We start from the raw sequence: 24,779 nt of genomic DNA, 5'->3' as shown, positions 1-24,779 counted from the left end.
ATAACTCTACTGAAACTATGGTCAGCTATCAAAGCAGACCAGACGGAATTACTGACAGATGCAGTCCATTTTTAGAACAGTTTAGAATGTTGGGGATTTAAAAGTCTTCAAATCCTTACAGTTAAACAAACCTTATCCATCCTCTAGAATGAATATATCTCTGTTGTGGTTCTGTTCGCCGAACTGGGAATTTGTGTTGCAGACGTTTCGTCCCCTGTCTAGGTGACATCCTCAGTGCTTGGGAGCCTCCTGTGAAGCGCTTCTGTGACGTTTCCTCCGGCATTCATAGTGATTTGTACCTGCCGCTTCCGGTTGTCAGTTCCAGCTGTCCGCTGCAGTGGCCGGTATATTGGGTCCAGGTCGATGTGCTTATTGATTGAATCAGTGGATGAGTGCCATGTCTCTAGGAATTCCCTTTACTGGATTAGTGGTGCTGGAAGAGCACAGCAGTTTAGGCAGCATCCAACGAGCAGCGAAATCGACGTTTCGGGCAAAAGCCCTTCATCAGGAATAAAGGCAGTGAGCCTGAAGCGTGGAGAGATAAGCTCGAGGAGGGTGGGGGTGGGGAGAGAGTAGCATAGAGTACAATGGGTGAGTGGGGGAGGAGATGAAGGTGATAGGTCAAGGAGGAGAGGGTGGAGTGGATAGGTGGAAAAGAAGATAGGCAGGTCGGACAAGTCCGGACAAGTCAAGGAGACAGTTACTGAGCTGGAAGTTTGAAACTAGGATGAGGTGGGGGAAGGGGAAATGAGGAAGCTGTTGAAGTCCACATTGATGCCCTGGGGTTGAAGTGTTCCGAGGCGGAAGATGAGGCGTTCTTCCTCCAGGCGTCTGGTGGTGAGGGAGCAACGGTGAAGGAGGCCCAGGACCTCCATGTCCTCGGCAGAGTGGGAGGGGGAGTTGAAATGTTGGGCCACGGGGCGGTTTGGAATTCCCTGGCTGTTCTCTGTTTGGCTTGACCTATAATAGTAGTGTTGTCCCAGTCGAACTCATGTTGCTTGTCATCTGAGTGTGTGGCTATTCAGGATAGCTGGTCATGTCGTTTCGTGGCTAGTTGGTGTTCATGGATGCGGACCGTTAACTGTCTTCCTGTTTGTCCTATGTAGTGTTTTTTGCAGTCCTTACATGGGATTTTGTACACTACATTGGTTTTGCTCATGTTGGGTATTGGGTCCTTCATCTTGGTGAGTTGTTGTCTGAGAGTGGCTGTTGGTTTGTGTGCTGTTATGAGTCCCAGCGGTTGCAATAGTCTGGCTGTCAGTTCAGAAATGTTCTTGATGTATGGTAGTGTGGCTCGTCCTTTAGGTTGTGGCATGTCCTCATTCCGTTGTCTTTCCCTATCTAATCAGTCACAACTCCCACTTTGCAGGTATAGGATATTATGATAGAGCCTTTTTGAACTCAGCACTAAGTCAAGTTTCTCATCTATGTGATACACATCAACCCCATTTTCTCATGGTAAAAATTCTATCCTCTGGCAAATAGGGCAAGACTTCTAATCTGTTCACCATTTTCCAGGGCTGACAATGCCTTTTCGACACTGCAAAAATGTGGTCATAAATGTTTTACTTTCAAACATGGCAAGTGAATTTAATTGAAACATTAAGGCATAATATTATAATTTTAAAAAAATCATGGGACCAAAAAGAATGACTTTTATTCGTGCACGTTCAGTGCAATTTTATTCACATCTTTGAAAATACTGAACAACATACGACATTAATGAATATAGTGAATGTGTGTGGGATCAGCACTAATCTCGAATGAAGAAGGGGGGAGACATTTTGCAACCAGTGAAATTGAATTAACATATTGCCATGCAGATTGGGCAAGCAAAGCCTATTTGATAATATGGTGGGATAAGAAAAAATCTCAAACCTGTGAGGCAAATAAAAATATGTATTATGTCACAGCAACACTTTTCTAAAGTGCTGATTACCTTTTGTCAATTACTAAATATTAAGCTGTTATAACTGCATCAGCAGCCCTAGTTTGAGATGACTATGCTTAAAAATGTATTGTTGGAAAAGCACAGCAGGTCAGGCAGCATCAAAGGAGCAGGAGAATTGATGTTTCTGGCATAAGCCCTTCTTCCAAGAATGAGGAGGGTGTGCCAAGCAGGCTAAGATAAAAGGTAGGGAGGAGGGACTTGGGGGAGGGGCGTTGGGAATACGATAGGTGGAAGGAGGTTAAGGTGAGGGTGATAGTCCGGAGAGGGGTAGGGGCGGAGAGGTCGGGAAGATGATTGCAGGTCAAGAAGGCGGTGCTGAGTCTGAGGGTTGGGACTGAGAAAAGGTGGGGGGAGGGGAAATGAGAAAGCTGGAGAAATCTGCATTCATCCCTTGTGGTTGGAGGGTTCCTAGGCAGAAGATGAGACGCTCTTCCTCCAGGCATCGTGTTGCCATGGTCTGGCGATAGAGGAGGCCAAGGACCTGCATGTCCTTGGCGGAGTGGGACGGGGAGTTAAAGCGTTCAGCTACGGGGCGGTTGGGTTGGTTGGTGTGGGTGTTCCAGAGGTGTTCTCTGAAACGTTCCGCAAGTAGGCGGCCTGTCTCCCCAATGTATGGGAGGCCACATCGGGTCCAGCGGATGCAGTAAATGATGTGTGTGGAGGTGCAGGTGAATTTCTGATGGATATGGAAGGATCCCTTGGGGCCTTGGAGGGAAGTGAGGGGGGAGGTGTGGGCGCAAGTTTTGCATTTCTTGCGGTTGCAGGGGAAGGTGCCGGGAGTGGAGATTGGGTTGGTGGGGGGTGTGGATCTGACAATGCTCAAGCTTTTAAATGTAATTTGTTCTCCATCTCATTCTCTGAGCCATCACCAATCGCATGTAAACAAAATTATACAGAACAGTAACTTGGAATAAATGGCTATTTAAACCCACCTCTTGGAATAACTACCTAGCAACATGGTTCAGAGTAGAAACTGTATCCCATTACACAGTAAGTATTCGTAAAAAAGGCCTGACAGTCAAAATTAAGATTTCGAACTATTCCACATTAAGGACACTGAAAATAGATGTCACGATTAAAAACAGACAAACTCACAACTGACCAGTGCTTTTAACAATTTGGCATGAAGTGGTTTACTTGTACAAATGTACATTAACTTAATTAACAGGCTTCAGGACCTATTCTGATGGCTCAATGTGTAGGTGCAGCATATGACATGGCACTGAGTCACAGATAAAAATAAGTATTCCAGTTTTATTTCACTTTCAAATTTATGTTCACAAACTTGGCTAATATGTCTGGTACCCCATTTTTTAAAGTATGTTTTGTAGCCTGCTGAATTTCCAAACAATGCCCTTACAAATGAAAACCCCTTCCAAATCACAGATGCCCGAACCTCAACATTTGTGACTTTCGTCACCTGCTGAGTATCATTTCAGACCTCCCCTCTCTTCCCTTCTACTAAGCACCATCACAGATTACTAACCAGCTTTTGTTTCACCATTCCAAGCCAATAACGAGTATTGGCCCTCATTCACTTTGTGTATGCAAATATTTGACCCAAGTCCCTATCACCCTAACTTCTGCAGAACAGGGAAATGATCTGTTATCACTGGGAAACTGTTGATCTTTCCACTACCTATTCTCCAAATATCCTCTAGTGGCTTCTCATCCGTGTTCGATCCTCCCTTCACCACTATTCTGCTTTCCGATTGGCCTTTATCCACACATGTCCCACCCTCTCCTCATTACTTTCTTTACCCTCGATTCTCTTCCTCCCTTTCACTTCCACCAATACTTTTCATGCTCTGTCTGTGGCCCATTCCCATTATTTTCACGCCAGTAACCCGATCCTTCTATTTCTATTTGATTTAACCAATGTCCCTTGCCATTCAATGATGTTTACATGTTGAATTCCTCGCCATCAACATTCCGGGTGCCAAACACAGAACATAGAACATTACAGCGGAAGACAGCCTCTTCAACCCTCAATGTTGCACCAACCTGTGGAACAAATCTGAAGCCTATCTATCCTACACGATTCCATTTTCAACCATATGTTTATTCAATGACCATTTAAATGCCCTTAAAGTTGGCAAGTTTATGACTGTTGCAGGCTCAGCATTCCACGCCCCTACTAAAGAAACTACCTTTGACATGTCTTCTCTGTCTATTACCCCTCAATTTAAAGCTATGTCCCCTCATGCTAGCCATCACCATCCAAGGAAAAAGGCTCTTACTGTCCACCCTATCTAATCCTCTGATTATCTTATATATCTCATTAAATCACCTCTCAACTTGCTTCTCTCTAACGAAATCCCTCAACCTTCCCTCATAAGACTTTCCCTCCATTCCAGGCAACACCTTAGTAAATCTCTGAATTCTTTCCAAAGCTTCCACATCCTTCCCATAATGCAGTGACCAGAACAGTATGCAATAGTCCAAGTGCTGCCGCACCAGAGTTTGCGCAGCTGCAGCATGACCTCGTGGCTCCGAAACTCAATCCCTCTACCAATAAAAGTTAACCCACCAAATGCTTTCTTAACAATCCTATCAACAAGCATGGCGATCAACGTACATGGACACCAAGATCCCTCTGCTTATCTACACTGACGAGAATTTTACCATTATCCCAGTACTCTTTATTCCTGTTGCTCCTTCCAAAGTGAATCACCTCACACTTTTCTGCATTAACCTCCATTTGCCACCTCTCAGCCCAGCTCTGCAACTTATCTATGTCCCTCTGTAACTTGTTCCCTATGTGCCTCCTTCAGCATTATCCACAAGTCCATCAACCTTAGGATCACCCGCAAATTTACAAACCCATCCTTCTACACCCTCATCTAGGCCATTTAAAAAAATGACAAGCAGCAGTGGCCCCAAAACAGATCCTTGTGGTATACCACCGGTAACTGAACTCCAGGATGAACATTTCCCATCAAACACCACCCTCTGTCTTCTTTCAGTGAGCCAATTTCTGATCCAAACTGCTAAATCACCCTCAATCACATGCCTCCGTATTTTGTGCAATACCTTACTGTGGGGAACCTTATCAAATGCTTTACTAAAATCCATATACAACACATCAACCTCTTTACCCTCATCTACCTGTTTGGTCCCCTTCTCAAAGAACTCAATAAGGTTTGTGAGGCAAGACCTAACCTTCACAAAACCATGTTGACTACCCCTAATCAACTTATTCCTCTTTAGATGATTATAAATCCTCTCTCTTATAACCTTTCCTAACATTTTATCCACAACTGAAGTAAGGCTCAATGATCTATAATTACCAGGGTTGTCTCTACTCCCCTTCTTGAACAAGGGGACAACATTTGCTATCCTCGAGTCTTCTGGCATTATTCCAGTATACAATGGCGACATAAAGATCAAAGCCAAAAGCTCTGCAATCTCCTCTCTGGCTTCCCAGAGAACTCTAGGATAAATCCCATCCAGCCCAGGTGACTTATCTATTGTCACACTTTCCAGAATTGCTAACACCTCTTTCTTGTGAACCTCAATCCTATCTGGTCTAGTAGTCTGTATCTCAGTATTCTCCTTGTCAACATTGTCTTTTTTCAGTATGAATACTGATGAAAAATATTTATTTAGCACTTCCCCTATCTCCTCGACTCACGCACAACTTCCCACTACTGTCCATGATTGGCCCTAATCTTTCTCAAGTCATTCTTTTATTCCTGATATATCAATAGAAAGCTTTACAGCTTTTCTTGATCCTATCTGCCAACAACTCTCATGTCCCCTCCTTGCTCTTCTTAGCTCTCCCTTTCAGTCTTTCCTGCCTTACTTATAACTTTCATCCTAACATAAATCTTCTTCTTCCTCTTGATAAGAGATTCAACTTCTATAGTAAACCAGAGCTCCCTTGCTCGACCACTTTCGCCCTTCCTGACACGTACATACTTATCAAGGACATGCAGTAGCTGTTCCTTGAATAAACTCCACATTTCAATTGTGCCCATCCCCTGCAGTTTCCTACCCAATTCTTTGAATCCTAAATCTTGCCTAATCGCATCATAATTGCCTTTTCCCCAAGCAATAACTCTTAGATTTGGAGGTAGGTGAGCACTTTGGTGATAGTGACCACAGTTGGGTTATGTTTACTTTAGCAATGGAATGGGATAAGTACATAACTCTTGCCCTGCATTATGTACTTATCCCATTCCATTGCTAAAGTAAACATAACCCAACTGTGGTCACTATCACCAAAGTGCTCACCTACCTCCAAATCTAATACCTAGCCAGGTTCATTACCCAGTACCAAATCCAATGTGGCCTCACCCCTTGCTGGCTTGTCTACATACTGAGTTAGGAAACCCTCCTGCACACACTGGACAAAAAATGACCCATCTAAAGTACTTGAACTTTAGTATTTCCAGTCAATTGAATTGAATTAATATCACATGTACCGAAGCACAGGGAAGAGCTTTGTCTAGCGAGCAATACAGGCAGATCACAGAGTTAAAAGCATAGATCAGTAAATAATCGGTAAACAGTGGCAAATACAAAAACACAGGTACAGGTGAATGTTAAGAGTATATGAGTCCTGTGTTCTAACTACAGTAGGGTAGAAACTGTTACGAAACCGGCTGATGCATGTGTTCAGGCTTCTATAACTTCTCCCTAATGGTAGACGTTGTAGAAAAACACTGCCAGGGTGGGATGGATCTTTGAGAATGTTAACGGCCTTTGCTTGACAGTGGGCCTGGTAGATGGATTTATAGATGGGGGGTTGGCCTTTGTGATTGTCCAGGCTGAGTTCACCACTTTCTGTAACTGTCTCCAATCTTGAATGGTCCAGTTGCCATCCCAGGTAGTGATACATCCAGACAGAATGCTCTCAATGGCGCACCTATAAAAGTTGGCAAGGATATTCGCTGTCATGCCAAATTTCTTCAGCTGCCTGGGGAAGAAATGACATTGTTGGGCCTTTGTAACCAGTGTGTCCACATGAAGAGTCCAAGGAAGCTGTTTTGGATGACCACTCAGGAGCTCCATTCATTCCACCTCCTGGTGAGGATGAAATATTGTCCCCAACCTTCCCCAGCAGTGGCCTGTGGGTCAGGAAACTGAGGATCCAGTTGCAGAGAATGGGGCTTAGTCCAAGATCACTAAATTTAGTAATCAGATTTGAGGGGATAATAGTGTTGAAGGCTGAACTGTAGTCAATGAGTAGGATTCTCATGTAGCTGTTCTTGATGTCAAGATGTTCCAGGGAGGAGTGAAGGGCAAGTGATATGGCATCTGATGTGGATCTGTTGGTCCGATTGGCAAATTGAAGTGGGTCAATATTTGGGAAGTTCAAATCCTCCATAACAACTCCCCTGTTATTCTTGCTCCTATCTCAAATTATCTGTGCTATCCTTTCCTCTCCATCACTGGAACTAGTCGGAGGCCTATAGAATACTCCCAACAGGGTACCTGTCTTTTCCTGTTTCTAATCTCAGCCCATTCTACCCCAGTAGATGAGTCCTCAAACATCCTTTCTGCACCGTAATACTATCCTTGACTCGCAATGCCACACCTCCCCCTCTTTTACCATCACCTCTGTTCTTACTGAAACATCTAAATTCTGGAACCTGCAACAACCATTCCTTTTCCTGCTCTACCCATGTCTCTGGAATGGCCACAACATCGAAGTTCCAGGTACAAACTCATGCTGTAAATTCACCCACCTTACTCCGGATGCTCCTGGTGTTGAAGTAGATACATTTCAAACCACCTTCCTGCTTGCCGGTGAACGTTTGTAACGTTGAAACCTAATTTCTGACCTCAACACCCTCAACCTCTGGGATACTGGAACTACAGACACCAGATAAGGACCAACCACATAAATTTTATGGCTACAAGGACAGCTCAGAGTCTGGGAATCCTGCAGTGAGTAACTCACTCCCTGAATCCTAAAACCTGTCTATCATCTATAAAGCAGACATCTGTAAAGTGATGTAATCTCACTTTCTAGGATGATGCAAGTTCCAGCAACATTCAATGAGCTCAACACCATCCAGGTCAAAACAGCCTGCTTGATTAGTAACCCATCCACCACCTTAAATGTTTCCTCTGTCCATCACTGATGCACAATAGTGACAATACATGCCATCTATCAGATGCAGGGAGGAAGTGAGGACTGTAGATACTGGAGATTAGAGTCAAGAATGTGGTGCTGGAAAAGCACAGCAAGTCAGGCAGCATCTGAGGAGCAGGGGAATCGACGTTTCAGGCATAAGCCCTTCATTCCTGATAAAGCGGTTATGCCTGAAACATCGGTTCTCCTGCTCCTCGGATGCTGCCTGACCTGCTGTGCTTTTCCAACACCACACTCTCAAGTCTATCCGTTGCACTCCAGCAATTTGCCAAAGCTTTTGTTAGCGCCACCTAAACTATCGGGGAAAAAAACAGGTGTAGTCAAATGGGAACCACAGCATCTATGCATTCCCCTCCATTCTGACTTGAAACTACATCACCTTTTTTTTTAGATTACTTACAGTGTGGAAACAGGCCCTTCGGCCCAACAAGTCCACACCGCCCCGCCGATGCACAACCCACCCATACCCCTACATCTACCCCTTACCTAACACTACGGGCAATTTAGCAAGGCCAATTCACCTGACCTGCACATCTTTGGACTGTGGGAGGAAACCGGAGCACCCGGAGGAAACCCACGCAGACACGGGGAGAATGTGCAAACTCCACACAGTCAGTCGCCTGAGACGGGAATTGAACCCAGGTCTCTGGCGCTGTGAGGCAGCAGTGCTAACCACTGTGCCACCGTGCCACCTTTTCTTCACTGTTGCAATGATTAAATCCTAGAAAATCCTCTCTAACAAATTGTAGGTTGAGAACACATGCAACTGCCGGTTTCCCAACAGTTTTTATCCTACTGCTGTTAGAATACTGAATGGACTCACAAACTCTTAACATTTGCCTGTACCTGTATTTTTGTTTTTACCACTGTTTACCTATTCTTTCCTACGTATGCTACTTAACTACATGATCTGTCTGTATTGCTTGCAAGACAAAGCTTTTCACTGTGCCTCGGTACACATGACAATAAATTCAATTCAATTCAATTCAACCAGATGGACTGCAGCTGTTAAAAGAGCCAGTGCACTAACACCTTCTCAATTCGGGATGGACAATAAATGCTTACCTTGCCAGCAATGTATTGCACAAACGAAGAAACAAAACTCTGAATACTGTACATGCTTTTGAACTGAAAACCAAAATTATTACATTTTCTTGTCCTACTTCCCACAGTAGAAAAACTTGCTGACTGAAATTTCTGTGAATAGAATTTTCATGCATGTAAATCAAGTCTAACACTTCAGGTCTGTTAACAAAACGAATATCTATTGTGTTGCTAATGCTTAGCTGGAGGTGTTAATAGTTTAATGTTGAAGCTATCAACACCCCATTCATATGATGTAATTATAAGTGTCATTAAACAATACTAAATTTATCTTTAGCTCAACATTTGCTTTTTTAACTAACCTTGGATGTAGCCAAATTCACTAAAGATCATATTTTTATTCTGAGATCAAAGTTAGCCCTAGTTTGGAATGCTGTTATGAATTGACTGAAAGTGAACTAAACACCAGCATTTTATTTTCTTCCAAAGTTGATTACACAGCAAAAGAGGTTTTTAACAATATATTAGAACAACACTCTCTACAAGCACAGAGGTGCATGTGACTCCCACTCTAGGGTATTTATATGAAAAGGTTAACTATATCTTTACTGTAAGAATCATATCAGTAAAAGTGCATAAGGAACAAAGTCATAACATCAAACCACATGGAATTAGAACCCGAGTCTGGAAGGTTCCAGAAGATGTGCTTTCTTACTATTCCTTTATAATGTTCACACATTTGAAATATAGATCTGATCCAAACAAATTCTGATCCTAAATTACTAAAGGTTGTCTCGATAAAGTGCCTAATACTGTTTGAGAAGCAACTATAGAATAGAATGCAATCTGGTTGTAAGAAGATTGGGCCAGTGTCACTCCTTTAACATGTGCAAAACATTAGAGAGTAAGTCACCCACTGGTTTACTTGGAAGAGGTGCAATAAAATGTTAGAGGACGGCTGGCTGAAATTGGTGATTCTCCATCAGTATTCACGGATAGCTGAAAGAAACGAGTGGCAATTACATAAGTGCAAAGGGCTGGGACCTATTGACGCAATATCAAAACAGATCCCAATGATTTTAAAAAACACTGCTTTCTAGCATAAAAATAAAAGCAAATGAGGGCTAAAGCACCTCCTATGCTGGAAGACAATACCCCTGTACATGAAAGAAAATAATTTGCATGATGTTGTGCCTTTCACATCCCGATAACTGGTGAAAATTTGCGACAGGAATGAAGAGAAAATACGTCTGGACATTGCAAAATGGTCTGTCACAGAGTAAGGGCAGTCTTGAGAAATAGTATGTAAGGAGAGTCTGAACTGGCTTCTGAATTACTGAATTTGGCACTGCCAATTTGAAGGAATCAATCCTTTGTGACAGATTTGATCATTGACACTCAAGTCAAGCAGGACTACAATACTCCAGGGCAAAGTTGATGTTTGACTAGTGCACTAAGCTTATTGTCAGGGCAATATGAGCTGAATGGGTCAAATAATGAGTAAAAGCTGTTTGAACAGTTTGCTCTTCCTTGAGTTGAAAAGGTCTAATGATCTAACTAAGTTATTTAAAGTGATTAAGGGATTCAACAGGATAATATATTTTCTCTGGTGGGCAATCCAGAATAAGGAGTCACAAAAAAATACAGCGGGCTCCTTTAAGAATGAAGGAAGCAATTTTCATGTGAAGGATTATATAAATGTGGAAATTGCTCCCTTATAAATAAACTCAGGAATGTGGTGACATTTTAAAATTGAGTTCAATGGACATGGTGAAAAGGTAGATGAATAGAGTTGAGATGTAGATCAGACACGAACTGATTGAATGGTGATAGAATTGTCTTAAAGGACAGGGTAGCTTATTGTTTTGGACCAGAAGAAAAATCATTTTTCTTCAATTTTCATCCGTAGACTTTAACACTTATCTCCAAATCTACGCTGCACCTTTCCAAGGACGGTGTGTCTTTCCTGAGACGTAATGCTGAGGGCTTAATATGCTAATTGTGAGGCAAGATTTTAACTTTCCCTGTGATGGGTTTGAAGATTGAGGGATTTATTATATACAGAGGGTAGTCTGTCTGCTGCTTATTGCTGCCCGTACCAGAACTGTAGCAGAAACAGAGGTGGCACATTGCAGCCTGCCTTGCCAGTGGGCATAATAAAAGTCCTAACTGGGCAATTAATTTCACCACTGAGATTTAACAGAAGGTGAAAGAAGCCCATGGCAAACAGACAGCCCAGTATGTTTCCTTGCACACACTGGTGACGTGCATGGATATTTCAGGCACCTCTAAGATTGTACTCCAGCTCACCAGATTGGTATTCTCACATTGCCCTTTGAAGCCTCAGCCCCTCTCTCTTCACCGAGGTCTGCCAGCTTGTCCCTCAAACACTTACCCAAATCTTGGACCCAGCGGTATCCATCTTGGACCTGAAGTGCTGGACAGCTCCCAGTCTCGGAGTGGCTAGCTGCTCCCTCAGATGCAGGATTTCCTCTTTCTGAATAAAAACAAACAAAAACAGAAATTGCTGGAAAAGCTCATCTTGTCTGGCAGCCTCAGAACAGTTCTGAGGAAGAGTTACTGGACCCAAAACATTAACTCTGCTTTCACTGCACAGATACTGCCAGACTTGCAGAGCATTTCCAGCAAGCTCTGATTTTGTTTCCTCTTTCTAAATCTTTCATCATATAACTAATACCATCCTCTGATTTTTGGATTTCTGACGGAATGGTCAGGGATAAAAATAAGGTTAAGCACAACCTTCAGGTCTGGACTTCAAAGTAACATTATTTATTCTCCTTTCTTATTGAATATTACTACAAATATTAATCATAGAGAGAGCAGGTTCCGACTCAGAGTTAGATTAGTTGCAGGCTAATTTATCTTCTTCCTGTAATCCATTTGCTTTCTAGACACTCAAGTATTCTAATTTTGCCCACACTGAGTCTTTTACGCTCAGTAATATGCAGCTTGGACACAGTCATAGGTCTGCTCTAGGGTTCTGAAGGGCTCACACAATGTCAGGGTGTGGAAATCCCACTTCCAGTCCATTACTGGTGAATCAGTTGTTAAAAAGCTGCAGGTGGTCAACCAGTGGTCCTCTGAGTAGTTTCCCTCCAACACAGCTTTTTAGCTGGCAGTGCAGGGAATGGGTGTACACAATTCAGCCTCAGATACAACAGAACTAGATCTTTGCACAGCTGGTGCAAAACACGCACCACTTTGTAATCCAGGTTGGCCATATCGAACTGGACATTTCTTCACCCTTTGTCCACAAGCTTCAGTATTTTTTCTTTTTGGATCCTGAGCTTTCCCTGCTCATCTACAGTCTCTAGATTCTCACTATTTACAAAATACTCTGATCTACCACTCATAGATCTAAACCGAGTTTCCCACTTTTCCAGACTATGTCAGTCATAGTTCTGTTGTTAATGTCCATTTGCAACTTTCTGTTCCATCCACATTATTCACTGTGTTTCTTAACTTTCTGTATATGCTGCCAGTAAAGATAAACATACGATTACTGTGTTATCCAAGTGACAAATAAATATGGAGAAAATCTTCAATCCCACTGCTGATCTATGGAGGGGTGGGTGGGGAGTATGATTAATCACACCTTGATCCCTGCTCCGGGGGAATTCAGAGATGATAGGGTTGCCTTGACATTAGTGCATTTTCACCTTCTCAGTGCCAGTGGCTGCAGGAATCATTGGAGGTACAAAATAAAGTTTGATCATTTTCTGCAGTGTACCTTCCTTAATAAGTGCACTATGACAGCAGCGAAGGAATGGACAGCTAAGTTCAATGGCAGATGTGTTGCTCAAGCAGACTTTTTTTTCTTCAAGGTACTGTTAAGCTTCCACAACTGACAGCTTGTTGGCAATTAAGGGACTCAAATGACAATGTGATTGAAGACAAAGAAAAGGTTGAAAATGGTTATTATCGCAAAATGATTTTAGTATTGTTAAGATCCATTGTCTGCATCCTTGGCTCAATGCAGACTTGATGCTCTCGGCAGTTATTCACACCTGTCCTCTGGCATTCAGCTCTTATGCCAATGTCTGGAATAAACTTATCATGAGCTACCACCTGAGTAGATCTGGTAGAACCCAAACTGTGTATCTGAGTTGGATCTCCATAGCAAGTTGAATTGAATTTGAAAGAGTGAACATTTCTTGGTGTCATTGCTGTTGACTTCTACTAGTATATTATTGGTGATTTTGCAAAAGTTAATTCAGGAGTAAGCCACTGAATCTGGGTTAGATTTATTTCTTAAAGAGTTCACATTGGATGTTTGCTTATTGAAGTGCCATGGATTGACATGGAAGATATGAGTAGCTATGGTGTGGGTATTGTTTGGCATGGAATAACAAAGGGCCGTGGAGAGCAAATGGAGAAGTAGAAGTTAGCATGGGGTATGGGCATGCTCACAAAATGAGACTCTTTTAACAGTTGTTCCGACAGCACAAAAATTGCAGTGAGCTGCAAAACACTGGTTATACAACATTGGTTAGGCTGCAGTGTGCAGGTCTAGTGGTTTTATTATTGGAAAGATGTGATTGCATTGGAGAGGGTGGAAAGGAGATTTAACAGGATGTTGCCTGGGATGAAAAGTCCCAGATATGTGGAGAGACTGTTTGTTTTCCATGGAGCAGAGAAGGCTGAGGGAGATCTGATTGAGGCATACAAAATTGAGAGTTATAGACAGAGTAGATCAAGAGAATCTTTTCCCATGGTAGATATGTCTCCTCTACATCAAAGAGACTGAGTGCAAACTCACAGAATGGTTCAGGGAACATCTCTGGTCCGTATGCACCAACCAACCCCACCTTCCTGTCGCCAACTCCCCTCCCACTTCCCCCATGACATGTCCATTCTGGGCATCCTCTACCATCTAACCAAGGCCACCCACAAACTGGTGGAGGAACACATCATGTTCTGCCTCAGGACCCTACAACCACACAGCCTCATCATTGAATTCACCAGTTTCCAAATCTCCTCTCAAACCTCCCCAACCCCCACTGCCCCAATGTATTCCAGATCCAAACCTCAGACTTGGCACCGCCCTCTTGACCTGACCTACCTGTCCGCCTTCCTTCCCAACTATCTGCTCCACACGTTCCACCGACCTCCCACAATCACCTCCTACCTTTGCCCACTATTGTCTTCTTAATTACCTTTCCCCTAGCCCCTCTCCCCTCCCCCTATTTATTTCTCAGCCCCCATTCCCCTCTCGAGTACTGATGAAGGGTTATGCCTGAAACATTGAGTCTCTTGCTCCTCAGATGTTGCCTGACCTGCTGTGCTTTTTCCAGCACCACACTTTATCGAATCTTATCCAGCATTTGCAGTCCTCACTATCTCCTAGATGTGTTGAAGACCACAGAGTATAAGTTTAAGGTGAGTCATTTAGAGGATATGCAAGAATGATCTTTTTCTTCCAGAAGGTGGTAGATATATTGAACGTGCTGTCTCAGAGGATGGTGGAGGCAAATACCCTTGCAACATTTAAGAAGTATCTGATGAGTAATTAAAATGCCAGAACATAGGAGGCATATGGACCATTTACAGATAAATGGGATAAATGTATTTTGGTGTTTGTTGCTCAGCATAGAGTTGATGAGCCTAAACACCTATTTCAATGCTGTATGACTCTGACTCTCTGCAACTTTAAGATGGCTTTCGAGCTAGTTAGGTCAGGAATGCAGAACATGGACCTTTGGCCTACAGCAGCTTTACCTTACACTGGTGGAAATCGGGGACACCAGGAACCATGTTCAGTCTCATGTCTGCCATTTTCTGAAGGGCCCAGATTCTCAATGACTCTGCAAAATTCTACCCGATCGTACTGTTTCCCCGACATGTTCCCCACTTCTCCTACGTTCCTTTGAGGTGGCTTCTGTCCAGGAAGCCAATGTAGCTGGTCCAAGGGCATGTCTGATATATCACATGGGCATCACACTCTGTCAGAAACTTGGCTACCCAGAGAAGATGATCTACAAAGTGTGACAAAATTAAAATGCAACCACATTGTGCAATGGTGCAAACAGAAAGCTGAAGGCCATCTGGGAGTGGAGGCTTGCCATTGCAATAGCAGCTCTTGGTGACAACGCTTGGAACACAGAGGTAGCTTCTGTTTCTTGGAGTCTTTTCTCATAGTTATTTCACTCTGCCCTCTCTTGAGGCTTTCACCTCAATGGCACACTGACAGTCCAACCACTGTGAAGGCAGCTGGTGGACTGAAGAAAGTTCCTGGACCTGAAACGTTAAGTCTGTTCCTCTCTCCACAGATGCTGCCAAACTACTTGATGCGTATTTCCAGCAATATCTGTTTTCACTGCAGGTACACGATTGATTCTCCCTTCCTGTCAACTGGCCATTGTCCCTAGTTGGATGGTCGATCCAGCTGCTTATTGCCTTCTGGACCATTGACCTGAAAGGCAAGCTGCTCTCACAGCAAAGCAATAGCTCTGAATGACAAAATTGCTACATTTCCAGCAAATTCAACCCACTGAGTTGAACAAAACAGGTACACCAAATACTCAACATAAACAAGACTGCCTTTTATTTAAAAGGGCTTGAAAATACAATTTTCATATTCAGAGTTTTACCTGCACTTCCACACATGTCATTTATTGTATCCGTTCAGTCTCCTCTACATTGGGAGACAGGACGCCTACTTGCAGAATGCTTCAGAGAACATCTCGGGGACACCTGCACCAACCAAGCCAATCATCCCACGGCCAAACACTTCAACTCCCCCTCCCACTCTGCCTCGGTCATGCAGGTCCTGGGCCTCCTCCATAGCCACAGCCTAACCACCAGATGCCTGGAGGAAGAATGCATCATGTTCCGCCTTGGGACCCTCCAACCACACGGCATCAATGTGGACTTCACCAGTTTCCTCATTTCCTCTTCCGCCACCTTATCCTAAATCCAACCCCCCAACTCAGCACTGCCCTCATGACCTATCCATCTTCCTTCCCACCTATCTGCTCCACCCTCCTTTCCAACCTATCACCATTTTTGCCACCTCCAAGATCCTATTGCACTCTCTGCTACCTTCTCAGCAGCCCCACCCCCTCCCATTTATCTCTCAGCCTCCCGGCTCACAAGCATCATTCCTGATGAAGGGCTTTTGCCGGAAATGTTGATTCTCCTGCTCCTCGGATACTGCCTTACCTGCTGTGCTTTTCCAGCACCGCACTCTCGACTCTGATCTCCAGCAGTTGCAGTCCGCACTGTCTGGTGGATCAGCTACTGGGGAAATATAAGAAAGCATCTTCAACTACACTATTTTTATTGTGCCAATTGTTGAGCTCTCTGCTGTTAACCACATACAATTGCAGTTATTCAGTAGTGTTGCAGATAAAATAGAAGTTGCCTCGGGCCACAAGCTGGAAGAGGCCAGAAGAATGTAACAGTTAGCCTCTGCGGGAGAACAGGCTGAAAGGATCTTCAGGATAGAGGTGAAATTGAAATAATTAATAGTGCAAAGTCAATAGGTAAAGTGTGATTCTATGTGGAATGCGATAAATGGGTCAATGTGGATTTTCAGTATGAATGTGCTGCTGCAGTTAAACTAAGTATCAGAAATTTGAATCTTTGGACCATTGGATCTCTGTGCTCCAAAGGAACAATGTAGAAAAATGTGAGGCCTTTGCAGAAGTGGGGGAGAGAAAAAAAAAGAGGGAGGGAGGGATAGAGCAATGGGGAGGGAGGGGGAAGACAGAGAACGTGAGAAAGAGAGGAAACATGATAGAGAAAGAGGAAGAGAAAGAAAGAAACCATGAGTTAGTTAGATTCAAAAGTTAGATTCAGTTAGAAAATATGAGATAATTTGCAATATTGACATAAAAATGAAATGGTCGTGGGCAACATGGAGCAAGGCATTACTGAGGATCAATGAGCATTCAAAAAAGAATTATAGCAATGGGAGATGCTTTAGTTGGTGGAAAAGACAGCAAATTTGCTGGGAGTCCTACATATTATGCTGCCACACTGATGCCTGGAAAAGAACATCTACCACAAGTGGCAGATCCTCCAAAGAAAGAGACAGTACAACAAAAAAACATTGTCCATGTTGGTATTAACAATGTAGAAATAAGTTTGCATAACGTTTGTGGAGGATGTTTAAAAAGTTAGGATTTTGTTAAACAAATAAAATGTAGTATTCTCTGGAATGCTTCCTTTATCACATTGGTTATGTTAAGGGCTAATACAAGATAAGTAAGATCAGTATTTGGTTAGTTAGTCCAGATGGTTAACATTTACATTGTTGCAGTATCCAATCCAAAATCCAGCAAAGAAAGAATATTAGGCTTGTAAAAACACACAGAATAGACTCAGGATGTAGCAAACATGGAAAACTGTAGCTAGTACATGAGAGTATGTTTTAAATTCTGAAAAGTTTTAGTAGAATGAATAGGGACGGACTGCATCTTCCATTTGTGGAGGTAATGATGAGAGTGATCTCCAATTTAAAATGAGATGTAAGTTCAGGAGAGTGATTAAAAAAAACCTTTCAAAGCTATTATCTTTAGTGTCCACCATAAAATCCATTACCTAACCATAAAGTCCATCCTTGTCCACAGGCACTGTTTGAGGATCAAGCAGAATTTTTGGTGTGGCACTGTCTTGATTGTCACTGCTTGCATCTTGTTGTATCTGCCAACTCTGCCAGTATATTGCACCAGGCTAGGGATTGTTCAGATAGTTCACTGATACCAATCGTCCTTTGTTCATACTGTATCGGGCATAATTAGTGAGCCTCTTGGGAAATGTAAAAATTACATCCACTCACTGTGAATGGTAGTTTAGGTCTAACTGTTTCCAACCAAAGACTGTGTGACATCATCAGATTGGATGAAACTAATGCAATTTCAATATGAGCTTTTTCTGAGTTATTACTTTAGACAACATGCATGATCTTGGTGACTTGCAAGGTGATCCTGTGACTATATCTTTATAGTATTACTAAGACCAACTATTTCTATCTCCACAACATTGCCTCAGTCTGCTCTACCTCAGTCAGTTTGAGCTTAACTCATCTGTTTTTAAAACCCTTAACCATACCTTTGCTTTTTCTGTTCTGTCTCACAACAAATATGCTTTATACCATGAGGGCATATGCCATTGTACATTGTGAGATATGAGCTGAAAATGTGTTGCTGGAAAAGCGCAGCAGGTCCGGCAGCATCCAAGGAACAGGAGAATCGACGTTTTGGGCAAAAGCCCTTCTTCAGGAAGGGCTTATGCCTGAAACGTCGATTCTCCTGTTCCTTGGATGCTGCCTGACCTGCTGCACTTTTCCAGCAACACATTTTCAGCTCTGATCTCCAGCATCTGCAGTCCTCACTTTCTCCTCGTACATTGTGATATATGGCATGTGGACTAAGGATATGTCGCAAAGTATTTGTTGCTTCCAGAGCTAGTATTTTAATACACTCCAGGTTTGCCTCTCATTTTCAACATCCATCAATTTAAAACACTGCTGTCTATTTCCAAACTCACACCAAGCCCTGACAGCCATCCCTGCACTGACTGACCGAGACAGACTCCTCATTAAGTGACACTTCAACTTAAAAACTCTCATCCGTGTCTTCAATCGCCAATCCTGATTTCGTACCTTTCTACCTCTAGAACCTCCACCAGTTCTGCAAACTGCAGATAGCTGTGATCATCAAGTTCTGGCCTCTTTGAGACTCCCAACAATTTCCGTTTTTCCAATGTTATCAGTCGATCAGATCCTAAAATCTGAAATGTCTATGCTTCTCCATCTCTTTACTCTTTTAAGACTGCATAAAATCCATTATTTGGACTAAGCTTTTGGCCATCTGACTTAAATGTTACCTTAGATGGTTAAAAGTTAAGTTTTCTTTGACATTGTTCCTCTGATGCATCTTGTGAAAAATCACAACATTAGCAACACAATATAAATCACTGTGTTGTTAGTTTAGGCAATAACTGTTGATCCTTTTACTTTCATCATTTACATTAAAAAGTTAATTTGACTTAGCTACACATCACAAGACATTTGAGGAGCCCTGATTAAATATTTAAAATCATGTAAGACAAAAAGTCCCAACTAAGTGTCTCTTTTTAATAATGTTTAATTTCCATAATACCATACAATTGATCGACTGTGTGGATGAGAGTGTCTGGACATTGTTATTCCTGAGACTCTGTTGAACATCAGTGAGGCACAGCATGAATCTAGTCATCATTCCGCACTCAGCAAGCGCCAGTATTTCTGTGATAAAAGAACTAGGCCTCCTCATTCAGAGTTAGGGACACTACCACTGTCCCACAGGAGACATGAATAAGTTTGTCCTTACTGTTGGAGAGAAGTTATCTGTTTCAAAAGCAACTTGTAGATATTTTCTCATCAAACTGTTCAGCGCTGTGAGATTTGAAACCAGGTCACCTATCTCAGATTCATAGAGTCAGAGTCATGGATGTCTGCAGCATAAAAAAAAACCCATCAGCCCATTGAGCCTGTGCTGGTCGCAAACAAGCAGTTCACTATCTCTTCCAGAGAAGAGTCATATTGGAATTGAAACATTAACTGTTTCTCACTCCAAAGATGCTGCCAGGCCTGCAGAGATTTTTGTTTCTCTCTTCAGAATTCTCTGTTTGCTTCAGATTTCTAGCATCTGCAGAGGTTTGTTTTTATTTGACTCTTTCCTGTGCTTTGTCCCTATCTCAAATACCCCTTGGTGACAAAATCTGGACATATCATGGAACTCATCATTGTACAGGCTTATTATGATGCTCTCTATTTCCCCACACCATCAAAAAAAAACTTGCGTATGTATATATATAGATTACAAATATGTATGGATAGTATACTTAACATACTAAAATATTCTGTGCTTGGGATTATTTTTAAACAAAATTTAACACAGATATGTGAGCAAAAGCTTGATCATAGACACAGATTTTAAGAAGTGAGAAGTTAAAAAGTGGAGACATACAGAGATGAAATTCTGGAGCTCAGCATCCAGGCAACTGAGGCATGACAGCCAACAGTGGAGCAATGAAAGAAAAGCCAGAATTGGAGCAGCATAGAAATCGACAGTCGTGTCTGTCGGGCTGGTAAAGGTTACAGAAATAACGAAGGGTGAAGCAGAGGAAAAACTTGAAAACAAGCATGAGAATCTGGCAATATAATTTAGTAAGCAATACATTTTGTTCTTGATATTTGCCAACAATCTTACTTGTTAAACACCACATTTATCATTCTTTCAAGAGGCTCTTTCACCTTCATGTACGCTATAGTATCAACGTTACATGTCTGATGCTCATTCTTCCTGCCAATGTGTATTACATGGCAATTGTCCATGCTAAATTTAACTGGCGATTGCGAGTGCCATTTACAGTTTTTAATCTGATACTATTTAAATGAAACAGTCCAAGGCAACCAAAAACCATCCTTACCATTAGAAATATTTTAGATGTTACAAAAGATTCCCAAATTTCCTTCGACCTTCTGGTCAAGCTGAACTGATATAAGCTACTGATTTAATATCAAAATCATCATGAGTGAGTTATACAGGTATCGAAGTAAATGGAAATATTATGGGACTTTGGGTATTCAGATTTGTTCATGTAAATGAAATAAAATAATAACTAAATGCTGCAAAAGGGCAAAGATTGGATCAGGATATGGATGCACTGAATTTGCAGTGTATGTGTGTGTGCGTGTGTCTTTGAAAACAAACAGTAGGCACCCTAAAGCAATTTCAAGGATTGGATCCCATCTCAAAACTCAACCAAGATATGATTGCACCTGAACCCCTCAATCAGATTACAGATTGTAACATGATCCTAGCTATCCACTGCACAACTGGAATCGCCTTCATTAGATTACCGCATTGGAATAGCTACCACGTATCCATAATCTATACGAACAGAAGTCTTATTTTCCAGTAATCTGCTGAAGATTGGAAAAGTGACAGCTTAGTTGCAGGACAGGAAGAACAAAGGAAAACGTGCTTGTCATTTTCACTGTAATGATGTACTTGTAATGCAGTGACACGTCTCAATACCATTTCTGTCAAGGTGCAGCAGTATTTGGTAAACATTGAGCAAATATTTGCTGAAGAAGTTTTGAAGGTAGTGGTTCTCTAAATTTCAAAAATCCTCCAGTGATTGTGGATCACATTTTTCACTGGGAATTTCGGTGTGCAATGGCTGAATGGAATTGCTCCTTAATGTCAGCATGATACCAGCTGCAAGAAACACCATACCTTTGGCACGTCAACGACAGATTATCACTGTAAACAAAGCTCCAATATAATCAGATCTGCATATTATTAAAAATAATAACCATCTGAGCATCATTTTGCAATTCTGTAACTTGGCTTCCAAGTGACAAGACATTCTCACAATTTTGTGTATTAATGTATTCCTTCCAGCAATTATTCACACACTGACATTTATTATATGCTTTGTGTTTGAAAACTGTTGTAATTCATGGAGGCCTGTCTCCTTACTTGCTCTACAACTCATGGGCAGTGGTGCTTGTCAATCTATATAGCCAAAATAGTCTTTCGATAAGGAGAGAGATGCTGATGGTCATTGTGGACTATGGCCCAATATCATATGGAAACTTATCAGATGAATATATGATTTGGGCACTAGGTCCTCACAAATTGCTTTAAGAAAACCTTGTAATCCTCTTATTTTGCAAATCAAAATCTCTTGCTTTTCAAAGGAACAGTTGAACAATTATATATGTTTGGCAATAAAATAATTAATTTCACTGTCTTTTGTATCCTTCAATAATTTTATAAAATACTCGATTGAATCTCTTCAAAAACCATGGTCTTGTATTTGATCTTTTTGATCAGAGTAGCAGCTCTGTGCAAGTCAGAAAGTAATCTTGCCATAGAATCATTCCACTTCACACCCACTCTCCTCAAGCTATGCTCTCAGATCCTTGTCCATTCCCTTCCTGCTAACAGATACAAGGAATTGACTACTGAGCAAAACCTTACAAGCTGCCTCCATATATAGCACATATTTGCTCTACCTTTTTAGCTTGAATCTCTCACCTAACTCCATGTCTGCTGTAAATCTTCATTTCACACAAGGTGAGTGCAAGGGTCTTAAGTTGACCACTTGCAAATAAAGCTTTATTCCTGATGAAGGGCTTTTGCCCGAAACGTCGATTTCGAAGCTACTTGGATGCTGCCTGAACTGCTGTGCTCTTCCAGCACCACTAATCCAGAATCTGGTTTCCAGCATCTGCAGTCATTGTTTTTACCACTTGCAAATAAACACCAGTTCTATTAAGAACTGCCCATAGACAGAACTAATTGTGATTAGCAACACTTGCAAATCAGAGTACTCATCGTCAGAATAAGCTTCTTGAGATTATAAAGAGATTGTTTATCACAGATCAATTCATTTTTGCAGTTATTCACATCTTTACCAATGGAAATCCAATTAATCTGTCTTGAAGATCAATTCTGAGGTTTAATTTTTCAAAAATAATCTTCACAAACTATTAACTTCTGAATATTTCATGTGACATTTTTATTTGTTTATGGGAATTTATGTTTGTTAAAGGCTGACTATTAACAAATTTGCTGATATTGCCATATAAAAAAAATTTCTGGTTCTACTGCAGAAGGTACTGCTGCATGCCAGGATTATTTGTCAGGAAATTAAATATTCCCCATCCGTGACTTGTTTTATGGAAAGAACTGAAAGTAACTGGAGAATATAGTGCAGGAGTACCTTGAAAATAATGGACTGTAGACTGGTCGGTGAAAGGGTTTACAAAGGACTCGTCCTCATTCTCCTGCAATGCAACTAGTAAAATGCAGAATTAACATAGTTTAAGGGGAACTTCTGTGAAATTTAATAAAAGGTACTGAACAAATAAAACTCATTACTTCAAACTTAACCAGCAGGACAGTCCAGAGTCAAATGTGAATTACTGAAAAACCAAATTAAAATTGGTGTTGGGAAGAAGCTAAAGTTGAAAAGTTGATAAATTTCTGGAGAGATGGCAGAAAGAGAAACATGACCATACAAACTGGAGACATGTAAAATTCAGTGATATCGTCATAAAAGTGTTGGGCCACCAGAGGACTGCAGATGCTGCAGATTAGAGTCGAGAGTGTGGTGCTGGAAAAGCACAGCAGGTCAAGCAGCATTGAGGAGCAGGAGAATCAACGTCTCTGGCAAAAGCCCTTCATCAGGAGTGAGGCTGTGAAACGAGGGGGTGGTGTGTTGGGCTACCAGAGGAATCAGTTTTGGTCAAAATCTTTAATTTATTATATGTCCTCATAAATTGCACAAGCCTGATGCTTGTGGATTAGGACACTAATTGAAGTCCTGAATAGAAAATTTCACATATATAACTTTGAACGTCCTCAATTAGATTACAGTTGGTAACTCATATCTTCCATCTGTGTGTTATTTTTAAATCTTCATGCATATCTGTCAAAAGTTCTGAGGCGCACTGGTGTTTAGATGGCTTTGTTGTTTAGCAATGTCACTCAAGGATAAATAACTTGCATAATTGTTGGCTTAGTTTGTATAAGTTCCAATCATTGTTATTTAATAGGTTTGGAGTAGCTGTTAACTTCTTCAGATTGATGTAATGATCAAATGTAAAAAAAAGTTCATTACTTTTTATGCTTTTCAAAATATAGCTTTTTGAAACACATATTTGTTTGTATATTTAGCATGGTTCAGAGGTGAAAATTGGCTAGCTTCTAATGCGTTTGATGTAATATCATCTCAAATAGTCTATTTCCAAAGGTATTGATCCTGATCCTCAGGTGAAGAAAGGTTCTTGAATAGTTCTGCTAATTCTCATCATTTGATGTTGGCTGTGGCTCTGCAGGAGAACCATCGTTTTTAATTCAAGATCTGAGGGCTCAAACTTCACTCTTGGGACATGAACATAAAATATAGGTCAGTGTTCGACTGCAGCAGTAATGTTGTGTTGCTCTCTCAGAGGTGTTGCCTTTCAGATGAGATGTGAAGTGGAGGTCCTGTTTGCCCTCTTTGGAAGATAGAAGAGATCTCCAGGTACTATTTGAATAAGAGCAGGGGGACAGTTCTCATTAGTATCCCATCCAATTTTTATCCTCCAAACAACATGATTAACAGAGATTATCTTGCCAATATATTGTTATCTGAGGACATTGTGTTATGCAAGTTAGCAGCTGTGTTTTCTGCAGTACAGCAGTGATACATTTCAATGACAACCCATTGATCGTAGAACATGTGGGTATACTGTGAGGTTGTGAAATGTGCTACATAAACACATGTTTTCCTTTCATCTAAATTTATACTTGAGCAACATCCACTTGAACGTGACATTGGAAGGGTGTCATGGAGTTGCAAGCCAACTAAAGCTACCACTTTTTGGGGAGCTAGAGAAAAAGAAAAAATCTACCAACTATAAATGGTTTTAAAATAATGAAAATTCTCAGCTATTCAATGTGCAACAAACATCAGCATTTTCACTAACATGTCAGTTTATCTCTCTGCAAATGGGTTTTATTTTATTTCGGTAGATGTGGTGCTGTCTGGAGATAACATTGATGTTAAGGAAGATATTCTATGTCGTACCCAGGGGCATTACTGAGCACATCTAGATTAAATATATGGCATAGAACAGATGGAATCCTGAGCTCAATCGCAGAACCTCAACAT

The 24,779-nt window shown here is 41.5% G+C and overlaps 1 protein-coding gene across 11 annotated transcripts in view; it reads right to left on the bottom strand.

Moving 5' to 3' along the window:
* Positions 1 to 24,779, bottom strand: part of tenm2a (teneurin transmembrane protein 2a) — a 2,790,214-nt gene that overhangs the window by 510,673 nt on the left and 2,254,762 nt on the right. The window contains exon 1 of one of the 11 annotated variants that reach the window (XM_072590506.1): positions 11,494 to 11,633. The exons of the other annotated variants lie outside the window; for them this stretch is intronic. The gene's annotated coding sequence lies outside the window, so the exon portion shown is untranslated. Of the gene's footprint in view, positions 1 to 11,493; positions 11,634 to 24,779 lie in introns of those variants that run through there. 11 annotated transcript variants of the gene reach the window in all.

This window comes from Chiloscyllium punctatum, chromosome 20, assembly GCF_047496795.1.
Source record: "Chiloscyllium punctatum isolate Juve2018m chromosome 20, sChiPun1.3, whole genome shotgun sequence".
Classification (NCBI taxonomy): Eukaryota; Metazoa; Chordata; class Chondrichthyes; order Orectolobiformes; family Hemiscylliidae; genus Chiloscyllium; species Chiloscyllium punctatum.
Note: the sequence above shows the minus strand (reverse complement) of the source record. Positions and strands in the feature narration are given on the sequence as shown.